Source organism: Phymastichus coffea, unplaced genomic scaffold (assembly GCF_024137745.1).
Source record: "Phymastichus coffea isolate CEN01 unplaced genomic scaffold, Cenicafe_Pcof_1.1 PCOF00011, whole genome shotgun sequence".
Taxonomy (NCBI): Eukaryota; Metazoa; Arthropoda; class Insecta; order Hymenoptera; family Eulophidae; genus Phymastichus; species Phymastichus coffea.
Window position 1 is genome coordinate 7,083,654 of NW_026706822.1, and position 15,919 is coordinate 7,099,572.

The 15,919-nt window shown below is 36.3% G+C and overlaps 1 protein-coding gene across 4 annotated transcripts in view; it reads right to left on the reverse strand.

The window, feature by feature from the left end:
• LOC131672074 (potassium voltage-gated channel unc-103) overlaps positions 1-15,919 on the reverse strand; it is a 1,608,120-nt gene that overhangs the window by 11,554 nt on the left and 1,580,647 nt on the right. The window lies entirely within an intron of this gene.

The following is a 15,919-nucleotide window of genomic DNA, read 5'->3' on the forward strand; positions in this document are numbered from 1 at the left end:
TAAACTAACTCATGTTGGATCGAAACGATAATTTTACTGTTGTCATTGTTATTAGTAGTAAGTTGGTTGACTGACTCCTGTCCCCTCCTGCTCTCCGGTTAATAAACGGGAATATTTCGATTTCACCGCGCGCATTCCGGTACAATTGCGTGTCGAGTGAAACAACGAAATAAAAACGGATTAACTACCTTGTTACAGTATTAATTAATCCACCATCATTATCATTATTATTATTATTATCTTCTCATATATCATATTATTTTATCTTAATTTTGTATAATATCTAGAACACTTTAAAATTAATTATAATTGCGATTAAATATTTATTTGTTTGATTTGCGATTTTGTGCTTACGTAAAAAAATTTTTTATTTTGAATATTGTGTGCTATGTGAAACGCGATACGGGTAAGTAAGGCGCTCATTTCCAAGCACGCTAAAGCCACGCCGGAGAAGTGGAAAATTGTTTTTTTATTCACGTGATCGGGCGCTTAGGAATTCGGCGGAGTTTCGTTTTTTTTTGTCAACAGTCGCGTAAGTGTAATTAGAGCTTTCATTTCTAAGATCGCGTGCATCTTTCAACCGTTCCCACATTTTCTGCTTACTTGGCCGAGTGGTGTTGGCAACGTGATTCTTTTGTTTAAAAATATTTGAAATTTGAAATGCAGCTTAGCCAAATTCCTTTTTGAGTATTACTTTAAGTATGATCATTTGAAATTTGATGTGCACGTTTGCGAAATATTTCCTTTCGTGAAATAGTCGAATTTATTTTTATTTTGTGTCTCTGTTGTAATAAAGGATTAATACTTGGTATTATACTGTAGAATCCTTTTATTTAAATTTCCCTTAATTATGTTTTTTTTTATTATTTTTATTATTAAACAATAGATATTTATCATTAAAAATAATTGGTATTTTGGTAGTAATTATTAAAGGAATTTAGCTTTATAAATTAAAATTTTGTTAAGAATTATTATTATTATTTGCGATTCAATTAATCGATCCGTTCGCGATTCTATTACTCGCGTATTAGTTCGAACGATTAAGAGAGAGAGAAAGAGGGCGCGCGAGCGTTTGAAATAGGCAGTTAAGCCTCAACTGCTTTCGCGAATATACCGCCAATTCGATTTGCACTGTGTTTCGCCGTTTCGATCAAAGTTTCCTGGGACAATTTTGATACGTGCGTGCGTGAATGGCAAGGAAGCATTAAAAAGCAGCAAGCAGCAGCGGTATTGCAGCAGCAAACTGCAACGGATTGGAGAGCGAGGCAGAACAGCTGATCAATTGGAGGAGCATCGGCAGTTGATTTTTTTCATCAACAATTACGGCTGATCACCGTAATTGCACCGCAGGGTAGGTACACCTCCCTTTATTATTGCGTGACAAAATACGTTTGGAAGTATTTTGTCAACCGCGACATTGAATCTTTTTGTATTCGCGCCGAGTGTTAGTTTCGCGGTAGTTTTCGAATTTTCTCTCTCTTTCTCTCTCGCTCTCTCACCGAATATTAATAAGTCATTGTAGATCCTATTCGCGTGCGTTAGTCTTTCGGCCCATAAAAGATTAAAGTTAGTTAATTTTATTCGCCGATTACGACATTTCTTTTCCTATTAGCTTAAGCGATTTATAAAGGCTTAGGTTTTAATCCGATTTCATCTAGGGGATTAAGCGGATTAGGCATAAAGTCACTCACACCTAAGATACACCGAGTGTCACAAGTCAAGTGACTTAAGGTGAGTTCAACTCAGTTGGAAAGAAGACACTTAAATAATAAGGAAGCATTACGTATAGAAACGAGAAACAAATCAAAGGCAGGACATGGGGAGTCGAATCCTAATAAAGGACCTCGACCTATGGTAAGATTCAAAGGCCTTGAGGGCATACCCGAAGAATCAGACCTTAGTAACAAGAGCGTTATAGAATTACACTTTTCGTAAACACCAGTAGATAACGAATTGTTCTTCTTGTTACCACCGACAGGACCAATTAACCAATATCGAAGACCAGAAGATTATAAGAACCCAAGCTCAAGCAGTGAAACCGCCAGCGGTAAATCTTCATTAAAACCAGCAAAATATATCTTACAAAATAATATAAGCACGAGCCAACAATATTTAACCTATCAACAAGATAACATTGTACATTTTATATCGCGAGACTGCAATGACCAAACTGCTATTTCAAAGCTATTAAGTGAAATTGGGGCTATAGATCTACGCAATATGAAAACTTTGAAACCAAAAGTCGGGCAAATCCTAACGACTAAATATAAAAATCATAATATTTTCTCTGTAGTCATAAAAGACAAACATAATGACTCTATTACCATAGAGGCTATAAATGTCGGACATATAAATTTAAAGAAGATACTGATTAAGAGAAATATAGTAATTTTCCAAATTGCTAGACGAGGGGATTATACCGACGATCTTGGACCTGGATTACTAACAGAAATACTAATAAGAATTTTCGATTCTTATAAAAGTAATCGAGCCCTATAAAAGTAATCGTTTGTTATGAGAAAACGATTCTTCCATCGCCAAACCAGCGGACAGAAATAATTAAAACACTACACGATAGCCTAGTAGGTGGCCATAAGGGTGTTAATCAGACGTATCAGAAAATTTGAGCGCAATATTATTGACCAGGATTGCGGAAAGATGTATTAAATCATGTACGAAAATGCCCGAGTTGTCTTGAGAAGAAAATTGATAGCCACAAGACTAAGGAACCGATGCTGATCGCGAATAGATCAATTGAGGCGTTCGACAAGGTATTAATAGACACTGTAGGGAATTTACGGACCACTCCTAGTTGAAATTGTCATCTGCTGACCATGCAATGTAATCTAACCAAATACTTAATCGTTGTACCAATCAAGAATTTTAGAGCAACCACTATCGCTGATGCGTTGGCTAGACATTTAATATACCAATTCGGTGCCCCGAGAGCAATATTGTCAGATCGCGGGACGAGCTTTCTTTCAGAGATAGTGGAATCCTTATTACATTTGTTTAAAATTCACCATTTAACGACCTCCGGATATAGACTTCAGACTAATGACTCTCTCGAGAGAAGCCATGCGCCCTTAATCGATTGCTTACGAATATACTCGGAACGATTCGACATATAATACGAGGATACATAATGGAACCGGTTACACCCCCTTTGAGCTAGTTTATGGACGAATCACTCGTTTCCCTATGAGGATCCCTAGGGAAGAAAAATTAGAGACTTACTATATAATCAATACCTGCATGATATAGTCTTACGCTTGACAGAGCTACAGATAGCGATGGGTGAGAATCAAATCCGTGAAAAAGAAAAGTCTAAAGACCGACACGACCTACTATGGACCCCCAAGCTTAGACTATAGAAAAGCTAGACAGCAATCCAGGAATATATTATGAAAGAATAGATCCAATAAAAATAAATACGGCATTCGAGAAATTGGAAAATGAGAATGCCCGACTGGAATACATGATTTCAGTACAATCACTTGGAAGAATGCTAGAGGCAAAATTAGATCATTATATCAAAAGTTCGGAAAAACTTCTTGAAATTATTCATGTGTTAAAAAGGCGCACAATACATCCGGACTGTAACGGTCCAGTCTGAATTGTCCCTTTTTCCCTCTGCAAAATAGCAACCCGTCGTGCATGAGAAAACCAAAGAAAAGCGGTAATTGAACGAAGGCGCTCTTTTCACATATATCTAAATGTGTTAGGGCAATTCAGCGAAAACAAGACCATATAAGGAGCGTGACTTCACGACCGTGGGAAATTTATTATTTACAATGCAAAATCGACAATTGCAAAGTTTTTCAAATGAACAAAAGCATTTTTTTAGTCAATTTTGATGTGCTGATCTTGAATTTCATATTGTTGTAGTTATCAAATATGTATTTATTAGTTTAATTTAATTTACAAGTTAATAGTGTTAGTTATTTTGCAACAAATAATTATATTGTTAATTCGAATATGCGATTGCGTTCGTAACGTATTGAAACAGAGAAGCAAGAATTTGACACTTTGGTAACTAATTTTTCACTGAGTTATCAATAAATAAAAAATTTATAATTTATTTAAACTTATTAAAATTGCGTTGTTAGGTAGCGATTCGATTGTATATATCTGTAAAATTAATGATAATGATTGTCACTAATTTGCTGATTTTTAAATGACTAAAAAAGAAATTTGCAAATTCGTTTTTTAATTATTATTCAAAATTGGATAGTTATATTAATCTTTTTTAATTTAAATAATGTTCCACTAATCACAAGCGACTTTTTTATGTAAAAATTTTCCGTAAATTTATTGTAAAATTGGTGTTATTTGATTATCAAATTGATTATCAAAAACTTATAACTCTAAAAGGCGATTTTTCCTCGAGAAACAATTTATGTTAAAAAATTCGTTATTTCACATTTAATTTTTTAAATCATAAAATTTCAATTGCGATCGAGCCATTTTGCGACAAAACATGTGCAAAGTTTATATTAATTTCAAAAATAGCGTTGTAGGGGCTACCAAGCGTAGAAAGGAGCCGATTTCGCAAGTGTCAATTCGTTCGACGCTGTGGCAAGAGTATTCACTATCCTACCTTGCTTAGCAACGCGAGCATTGATTTGAAAAAAAAACTCAGCAATTTCTTGAGACTAATTTCATTATTCAGTGGTTAGCCTGCTAATTCCTTTCCTTCCGATACCTAAGCGCTCAACTCATAAGACTATCTCTCTTATAAGAAAAAAGTAGCCTTAGATATCTCCTCTCTTCAAATTCATCAACTGCTAAGAAATTGAATTGAGTGTTTGTTGCGGCGCTGTCGGGCTTCTCCCCGATAGATGCAATCATACTCAATCATATTTCAAAACGATCCATCGAAATAGAAAACATTGTGTTTGCTATTCGATGAATTTTGAGATTTCATTTCTTGTACAATATATGCGTGTCAACTTCTTGCTACTCTCCGAAACGCGATTACAAATATAATAGAAAGAGTCCGAACTATTTATTTGATAACGCGAGATATACTCAAACGTTACAGGACCTTATAGACCCTAAAATGTTGCACCAGATAGCGAATGATATAAAATTCATGGTAACGGACCTTGATTTCCCAATTCCGACCGAACATCTCAGAATCGAGGAAATCATTAAAATTTCGAACATTGATACAATCCACCGAAAAGGGAAGACTTACATTGTCGTCCATTTACCTTTAGTCGACAGAAATTATTATAATCTATACAGTCAGCACTCAGTATTGGTACTATAATTACCGAGCTAAACTGAAAAATCAGTGTATATAAGACACAGATACCCATACGTGGCATTAAGTTCGGACCAAAAATAATATATACAAATAAATCATCATTCATTACAAAACTGTGTGCGAACACACTATACCTTCATATTTCCAGTAGGAGGATCTCTATTGGATACTAATTTAAATAGAAACTATGAATTAGGGATGTTATTACAGCCGTCTAGTCATAAATTATATCAGTGCGACATAGTATCAAAAATACAACGAATAACCGATTGGAATTATATATTAATGGATGGTTCATGGATATTCTCAGCTTATCGACAAGATACGGTTCAAATCGTTTGCCCGGACCGAAAGGACCAAATAACCCCAAATACAAGGGACAGGATTACTGAGAATTGCCCCGGGGTACATCGGATATACTAAGGATACAACCTTAGTTACGGAAGCGAACAAAGATAATATGAATGTTTACCTATACCAACCAAAGTTGACCCTCAACTTGAAACTTGGATCAGTCAAGAAAAGATATTAAATTATATTATGGAAAAAACAGAAATGATACGAAAATATAAGAAAATCACAACATTTCACACATTCAGGATTAATTTATGGAGGATTCAGCATTAATATCATAATGATAATAATTATCAGTATAATTTGTAAATGCTGCATCGCACGCATGAAGGCTTTGACTAATGCCACAATACACGAATTATCTCACGTGCATGCGCCAAAGTCATCCAAAACAATTCACCGGACCTCTGACACAGATCAGTTTTCCCTAGCCTTGGACTGACCACAAATAAACAAACATCTACCAATATGTCCGAAGAACAATCTACTAAACAAATTCAAACTAAAACTTTCCATATTCGAACTTCAAAAAAACCGAAATCCTCAGCGACTAAACCTAATCCGTTGATAAGATCCGAGAATTCTTCGGGTTTACAGCTGTCGCTGAACGAACTTTTAACATGGTTAGAAAATATCGGACACACAGAGGAATTTCATTTGCTGCGAAATCTCACTAATAATAGTACAAGAATTATTTTATGTAAATTTTCTAAGATTAAACACGCAATTGAAGCAAGGAAAATAAAAAATTGGAACCTGAATACAAAAGACCGGACCCGCATCAAGAAACCATAAACATCAAGAACAAGCAATATAAGACCCACGGAGAAAACCAGATTATTTTGTCGACTTCTCTGAACGATCGAATAAAACTATAGGGAAATATGTTTTCTCAAACATTTCGTACAATTTGGACCTTTATTGTATCATAAAGTGGTGCGAGATAACAAAGAAGCTCCCGCTATTGGCTATGCCCAATATTACAAAGCTGTTGACGTGGCAAAAGCTTTAAGGGAATGTGATCCAGTCTACGGCGCTAGGTATGCTGAGATATGGAAAAGAAGATGGGATAAAAGTAACAAAACGAGACATCACTGGCTTTGCGAATAATGGATAGATGCATCAATCTACGAGGACCATGATACTACCTGTAGGTGGCAACATCAGAAGAAACTCAGGGAAGGAAAGATCAAAAGACAATACCCTAAGTCGGAAGTAAGGAAACTGAATAATATGAATTCGACCAAAATAAACCGGCCCGACACGGAAATAGACATAGATGCTTCTACGGACCTTGTCACGCTAACGGGAATCGAACTACTGAACCCTATTCCTAATCCACGGACGATCTTACGAAAAACACGACAAGTTGACCTCATAGAAGAAGATGTAATAACAGGAATCGACCTTGAAGATAGAAGATATTTAGAATCAGCTGTATAATTTATAATTTATAGGATGAGGAAGAATTATTTAAATTGAACCTTTTAATTGTATTTTTATAATTTATTTTTTTTTTACTTAACGGACCCAAAACTTACTAATCTTTAATTTATTTCTTCACTTTCGCCTATGTCTAGTCTTAAACATATATACTTCTCTTTCTCTCGACCATGCCACTAACTGAACCATATTTTACCCTAGGATGGAAGAAATTAATGGATTCGCCTCCGAGCCGTTGAACCTATTGTGTGTGTGTGTGTGATTATCGCCCTACTGCATTGCGTGTCCCATTATCATCGTCTTCCCCGCAGCAAGGAGAAGTCATTATAGAACATCTCAGTAATGATGATTACCTTGCTACAGTGTTAAAATTCTTTCCGTACACAGTAGGAGACTGGTCAAAGTGTACCGCAGACAATTCTTATACGGACGACGAAAATGAAGATGATCCCGTGGAATCGACACCGCGAGCAAACATATCAGCTCACCCAAGGGTAGTTGACGCCAACACTTTCTGATGCCACACCGCGACAAACAAAAAAAACCGTGGCCAGAGCGGTGGGTCTATGGTGACTGCCCAATTTGGTCAAATAGATTATATCAAGATTTGGCAATGTACTTGTAGACCCATGGGGGTCGTTAAATATATGGGTTATGCTTGGCTATTTCGATTGACTTATAATCCTTAGGTTACGGATTTTTTTTTAATTTGGCACAATTGTTATACACATAAAAGTGAGATTTTTCCCAAATTTTGATGACGATACATTAATTATATCAAAAGTTATTAACAATTAAAGAAAAATGATACAAAAATTTTCAAACGGCTATAATTTAAATACTAATAAAGATATCGAAGTCGCATTTTTTCCTAAATACTTATAATATCTTGAACCTTCGAAATAATTACCACAATAAACAATAAAAAATTTGTTTCGAAAGTTGTTAACTTTTTGTTTAAACAATTGCTGATATCTCAAAAAGTATATTTTTTTTTTGAAAAATTCTTGCTCCGGCGTATTCTTGAGGATTTTTGCTATCGAAATTAATCATAAAATTCAAGGGCCCGACATATCGAAAGGCGTAGCCCTAATTAAAAGAAGATGCCTCGGTGTCCGAGTACGTCGCAACGGCAGCGGAACGTCTTCGTGGTCTTACGCTGAGGCATCTTCTTTTGATTAGGGCTACGTCTTCCGATATGTCGGGCCCTTGAATTTTATGATTGATTTCGATAACAAAAATCCTCAGGAATACGCCGGAGCAAGAATTTTTCAAAAAAGAAATATACTTTTTGAGATATCAGCAATTGTTTAAACAAAAAGTTAACAACTTTCAAAACAAATTTTTTATTGTTTATTGTTGTAATTATTTCGAAGGTTCAAGGTATTATAAGTATTTTGGAAAAAATGCGACTTCGATATCTTTATTAGTTTTTAAAATATAGCCGTTTGAAAATTTTTGTATCATTTTTCTTTAATTGTTAATAACTTTTGATATAATTAATGTATCGTCATCAAAATTTGGGAAAAATTTCACTTTTATGTGTATAACAATTGTGCCAAATTAAAAAAAGATCCGTAACCTAAGGATTACAAGTCAATCGAAATAGCCTAGAATAACCCATATATTCAGCTGCAGTGTCACCTCAGCATTATTAAAATTAAACAAACGCTATAAGGCAAAACACTCTTCACCTCGCCATGTAGCAGCAAACCTTCGGAATAGGTCCATATATATACATCATAATATATGCAGGCATTACGTGACCAAGACAGAGTTAGAGTCACATAAGATCATTTGCAAGTATCAAAACTGAAAAGTACTACGGACCCATTGATTTTGTGGAAGAAACTTTTATCAGTCCGATTGGGACCATCACTTGAAGGACTGCAATCTAGGGACCTATGATTATAACGGGTCCTTTTATGGCGATATAGAACGACTAACGTTATTTCTACAAAACACTTCAGCCAATCAACTTCAGGGCCACAACTTATTGGAGGATCAAACTTCCTGTTTAAAAGATTTGGAAGGACTTGATCTAACTGCTGGACAAGGGACGTGCCAAATTGCATTACGCAAGCCAAGAGCGACACCAAGACCATAATAATTTTTTTCTTCTCTCTCTTCTCTCTCACCACAGTGACATTGTTTTTATGTATCGAGCATACTGCTGCAGCATGCTGTCATAGCATGCTGCACTCAGCGTGTTAGACTAGGAAAGACGAAACGATTAAAAACGCGTAAATCAGAGAGAGAGAGAGAGAGAGAGAGAGAGAGAGAGAGAGAGAGAGAGAGAGAGAGGAATGAGAGAGGAAAACGAAAAGGCACGGAGGAATAGTAAGGGTGTGACCAGTCAGTCAGGAGTGAGCGCCTAACTAGGAAGGCTGCATTTTCCTACTGAAATTAAGTCTATAACTGAATAAGAGTTTGAGTTATACTAAAGTATTAGAAGTGTCGAGTACATTCGTTTTAATAATTTTGTATAAACGAAAATCATAGGAATTACTGTTTTTTTATGTGTTGTCACATCATTGGATAGAAAAATATATTGGACTAGTTAATCTGACCAGATTAAAAAAAAATCATTACTCATATAACGAAGCAAACGTTATTTTGGACCAATTAATATTTACAACATTAATACCAAGTGAGCACCATTATTATTTATGTAATAAAAAAAATAGACTACGCGAGGCAAAAATTATGCGTCTAAGAATCTCTCTCTCTCTCTCTCGGTCTCTCTATTTTACTTAACTTATTTATGTTGTGAAACTTATTAAAATAAATATATAAATATAATCGCCTATAAGTGTATCCATATGCTTCTCCGTTATATTAAAGAAAAACTCTATTACATTTTTCCTTTTTTTAACAAACAAGCGAAAATTATTGTAAACGTCCGATTATTTATTTTACAATCGCAATATCGAGTGCCGGATTACAATTAATAAGAACTTCACTATTGACGCGCGAACAGGCCGGGATGTCCGAAAGCCTGACTGCCGCCCGAGTCTTAGGCCGCTCGGCTGTTAAAAAGACCTACATACGGGGCGAATTCGCCCCGCACGAATTGCCACCTATCAAAATGTAATAAAAAGGAATTCCTATATCAGAGTCAATTTGAAAAAGGGTTTTAATAAATGTAAAACCACGCGAGATCCTAATGTAAATTTAGATAACTTATCTTCTATCACAGAGTTTTTTCAACAGTATAAGTTTAAATCAAAAAAATATCCATCACAGTGTATAATCCTCAAATTTTATTAACCATCTTACTCTTTCTTTGACATTCATCTTGGTAACGAAATTTTCATCATGAAAGAAGTCGAATTTATGGACTATCAAAAATACCTTCTATTTATTTTGCATCACATATCGCTAGAAATTTTTCACCTAAATATTGAATATAGCTACCCCCTTTGTCTAGAGCTTTGTCGAATTGTTTAATGAGGTCAAGTTTTATATGAAGTGACGACAGTAGGTATTTCAATATCAATTAATTAGTGTGTGTTTTATATTCTTCGATCTTGGATTAAACTCGGTTGACTGTAGTCATTCTTTCTTAATGTGACGATTATTTCGGAATCTGCTATTCCATAAATACTAGGAGTGGACGTTTTTATGAAATCGGATTGTTGGCCTAAAATTAAAGTTACAATTTTAAGATCACCGCATAGTTTCCATTGATGTTCTATAACGAATTTAATTCATTCGTTATGTCTCTCTCTTCCCACGCATGCATGTACACAATTTATATACTTGTACTATACTTGAATTCACATTATAATGTACAGCAGCCTGCAGCAGCCGACAACGCCGAAGTGTAAGGTAAGAGAGAGAGCCCGGCATGCCTACTCATGTGCGTACAAGCAGAGAGAGTCGCGCTCGCATGTATGCGTGTATGCGTGTGGTCGCGCTGCCGAAAAGTGCGATAAAAGAGTGGGGACGCCTCTCGCGGCAATTGACTGGCAGACGTAACGCGGGCGACACGTGTCTGGACGCGCAAGGGCCTTGCCTTTCTTTTTTGCAATCGCCGCGATTTAGCGTTCGTCAACTTGTCCTCTTTACTGGAGAGTTTGGACCTTCATTGCCTAGAAGTGTTTGGTGAGCGCGTACCGTAGTGCGACGATTTGATAGAGTGGTGTGCGCGTGCTGGGACCTAGCGCTAGACGGACCCGCGCTTCCTCACCACTGCAACCGGCGTCCGGGAACGCCGTCCGGCGAGCGGATACTCTTTGCACAGAGGTCCTGGCCATTGCCATTGTATTGTGAGTACCTACTCGTTTGGCTCTCTCTTGCTGGTTTGCCGCTTCTCTCTCTCTCTTTGCCGACTTACTGCTCTGTGTACTTTCCCTTGGACGCTTTGTATAAATTATACTTTTACCCTTTTTATCCTCTGTGCTTCTCTGACTTTGCACCCGACTCTCGCTCCCTATCCTTAGCGAATTCTCTGCGCTCGTCGCTACTTTTCGCGCTTTTCAGCCACTGCTACCTGCGACGCTCTACGCGGGCCACGAGGCTGCCTGATATTGTGGCTAATCGAAGGGCTTGGCCACACGTGCACCAGCGTACTAGCCTCGTGGCATTCGTAACTGGTAAAGCCGAGCTGTCAATCATTTTATCCTCTCGATTATAACGACGAGTTAGCTAAAACCCCGTTATAGTTCAGAGTAGTTTATTTTATTTAGAACTATTTGTGAGTTTCCGTAAGTCTCTTTCAGCTGTATTAAAACTCTATTAGTTTCTAGTAATTTCAATACTTATCAGGAACCCTTACGAAATGTCCGCCTCTGATTATTATGTAACTGTAATATGTTGTAGAACATGAAAAAATAAAAGCTTTTTTTTTATCGGTAAAGAAGCGTTTTGAAGAGGTGAAAACAACCTTTAAACATCACCCCTGAAAATAAACTTTCCTTAATATCTCTTAAAAAAATTTAATATTAATATAATTCTAACGCCAAATTATTTGTTATAATATGGCAATTTTGTGACAATTATTTGTACCCTAGTGGGTTATGCAACCCCTAATTTTTTCAAGTAAAAATATTACTTTTTTACGATTTTTCGAGGGCTAGCTTTTCGAAAACGTTTAATATAAATTAAAATATTCATTTTTGTAGAGAAAACTGAAAATTTTAGTCAAGGTATCTCAGGAATTTTATCAAAAAATTAATTTATGGGGATTACCTACTTTTATATTTATCAAATTTCAAAATTAATAAAATAAAGTAAAATTCAAATAAACAACTCGAAAGTATTCACTGTTACAATAGCTGAATTGGAAAATAAAGAAACGAATTTTTATGCCTTTATAATATTCACTTATCAGTTAACGTAAGTGATCAAAAAACCGAAATTTAATCTTACAACCACAATGTAATAAAAGTTTTTATAATTAATCATAGAATAATAAAACAACCACTACCAATTTTTTTTTGTAGAAATAAAAATCAATAATAACAATAAAAAAATATATAAAAGTAACAAATTAATGAATCAAATAATATTTTTCGAAGAATTATATAAGAAAAAAAAATACCATAATGCATGCGTACTTTGTAAGATATACTAGGACGTTCCATTTGCGCTTTATTCACATCGGCATTAACGTGGATATAATAATTTTTCACTAGAAGAAGGTTTACGTGCTTTTCTTTTTTTTCATTAGTCGAATGTTGCGGCAAAACCAGATAGGACCCATTATTCAAATTTAAAAAGTATATGTTCACTGAAAGGTCGTTTTGTTTTTCAAATTTGTCGACTTCTTTCGGCTGTACCGGAAATGATAGATTTTTGAAATTATATTTATCTTAATGAGCAGTATATGCAAAGACATGACATGCATTCTTTCCGACTGGATGTAATGCCGAAAGGATAACCCATTTGAACATTCGTTCTTGTTTTTCGGCATATTCACACAGGTTCTCTTTCTTCTAATAGGTTTGGTCAATTCAACGTAAAAACCAGCCCTCATAGGATTGTACCTGCTAATACGAGTATTTACGGTTAAGTTTAATATAACATTAAGAGTCCAGCCCGAGTCTTGCTCTTGAAATTTTTCCATGTTTTTACTGATTGGTTCTAAAACGTTTTCAATAAACCCTCGTCTATGTCTATAGTTATATATCGATGCCATTTGAGTATTGAAATGCTTTATATAGAGCGTTTCATCGTAATTATTCTTTTCGATTGCACACTCAACATGTAGTATAGCATTCATTTTTAAAGAACTATGTTTTTTCAAGGTCTCTTTAATTTGAGCATGCAATAATGGTTCAGCAGACCTCAGAAACGTATTCATATCCAGATGTTGTAGATTGGTTATTACACCAGTCTTTATTCTATCATTGAACACATTATTGATGTTATTCCAGCGAACTGTTGAGTCTTGAGTTGAATTGACAACAGCAGGTGTAGTACTAGCCGGTTCGAGACCTTCACCAACTATATCCAAAATAATGAGAGGTTCGTATATCGATTGTTCGCTATGCTTTCTCACAACAGGTTCAACAATCGGTGAAGTGGCAATGGGGCTGTGCCAATAGCCTACTCTTGTTTTCGTTCAGCAGATGTAAAACGCTTCTAATCATGCACATAGCTGCCTGCAACTTCTGTCTGCCAGCCACGATCAAGTTAGGCAAATGAGAAAGCTCATCCGCTTTGCGCAAAGCCATTGAACCCAATGCTAACTATCTTTCGATATCTTCGACACTAGCATGACTAGCCTTCGCCAGACGAAGTGCACGCAAAAGCAACAAGGCTATGTTCTTGAAATACTGAGCCATAATGCTAATTACTTAATTGAGGAGATTTGACAAACTCATCATGTTATATTTACTACTCGTCAATGCTGATTAGTTGGCAAAACTATGGAGGGAGTGAACGATTGTGTTTGATCGAAAAAATATAGTGGTGGTAAAAAGAAATGTTATTTCAAGCAGAAGAGAATCTAATTGGTTAAAAAAAAATTGATGGAGAATCAACATGTGCAAGCCCAGTATAAAGAGACATTCATTCAAGTGTATTATCGCAGTCGTCAATTTCTCAGTTATTACGAATTCGAAACTTCCTTGAACGAATTCGTATTCAAGGAGATTACTGTTTGTCCTCTGGAAGAAGATCCAACTCCATCGGTGCTTCTCTCTAAACCACCTTATCTATGGGAGTGGTTATTAAAGAAAAATCAGTGCGAAAACCGGTGGTTAACTAGAAATTCTCATGGTATTCCGTGGGGATCTGACAATTTACCGTACGATGATCTTGGAAAAATAATGAAAAAAACACTTTTCGGAGCAACCATTTTTGTGAAGGATCTTGAAAATACAAAATGGTGAAGAAATTTATTGACCAATGCACAGTAAGTTTCTTTTGGTCGCGTATCATTGTAAATATATTTCTAGTGTTCTTTATTCACACTTGCTTTCTCACGTATAATGCTCCGATGTGGCTTTACGTATTGGAGGAAAAGGCCGTGCAAGCTCGTGTCCGTGCAAATGAACGCATCGGAGACAAATCATCGCCTTACAATCCCTGGTTAAACCGTTCTGGCCGACGTGATGCCATATAAACGCACCCGCATCTACCCATCCACGTCCCGATGGTTTTCCGCCAAGAGAGAGACGAAGAGCGCACCAGAAATATCAAGAGTACCTGACTTGAGAGAGGGGCGTCGGTGAAGACCTAGCGAGCTGCTGCTGCTACTCTGCCGCTCGTTGACGCCTAGGTAGTTGTCATTGCGTGCCCTTTTGATCGCTGTCCTTGATTGTCGTTGATCGCTGTAAACTTCCTCGTCATTTCCACGCTGCCGCAAGAGAAGGTAGATGTCCCTTCGCTTCTTCTTTGTTGTCTCAATAACACTCGTGATTAGATTTTCTCATTTATTGTCACAACGCTGGTCAGACCAGTCTCACTTTCTACGACACATTCTTGCCCTTCCCTTCAATACTCAAAATCGGCCAACCACCGTCGGCTACGCACACATATAAAGATCACGCCGGCAACACTATTTCTTTCTCTTTCTTTCTCTCTCTCTCTCTCTCTCTCTCTCTCTCCTCTATCCACCTATTGCCTTCAGCCGCTCCGACCACCGATGCCAATCAGGAATTAGATCTGAAACAAGGCCACATCGAGCGTCGATACTTGGTTCTAACTACCAAGACATCGATGTGGCAGCGGTGTAAAGAAAGGCACGCGGAAGAGAGAGAGAGGCGAATAGGGTGAGCGATCTCAACGATCGCCTCACACGTCACAAACCTAAAAGTCAAAGAGAAGTGATTATTAAGAAAAAGGTATCAATCAAATAACTAGATCGAGTCAAGACAAAACTAAAGTATATAAAGCATCTAATGATCTAAAGAAATTGTTATATGAAGAAAAAAATATACAAACGCAAAACTATCTCAGAACACCGAGTTCAACAGAAGCAACAGACGCAACAGACGAATCTTTATGAAAAGCTACTAAACGATTTAAAAAACCAACTACATTTATACCTACTATCAGAAAACCTCGTGGTAACTAGGTAAGATTGGATGAAGAAAAAGCTGAAACGTTCGCAAATCATTTTAGTACAGTATTCAAGCGTCACGAAAGAATAATTACCGAAGAAGAAGAAGAAGAAGAAATATTACAAGAAGGCTCTGACATCCAAAACAGTACACTAATCAAATCGATTAAAATAAAGGAAGTATTAGAAATTATTATTAATATTAGGAATAGAAAAGCTCCCCGTTCTGACAATATCACACAAGAAAAATTATCGAAATATTTCTATTAATTGCAAAAAGATATCTAACAATTATTTTTAATGCATGCTTGCGTCTCTGCTATTTTCCTTCCCACTGG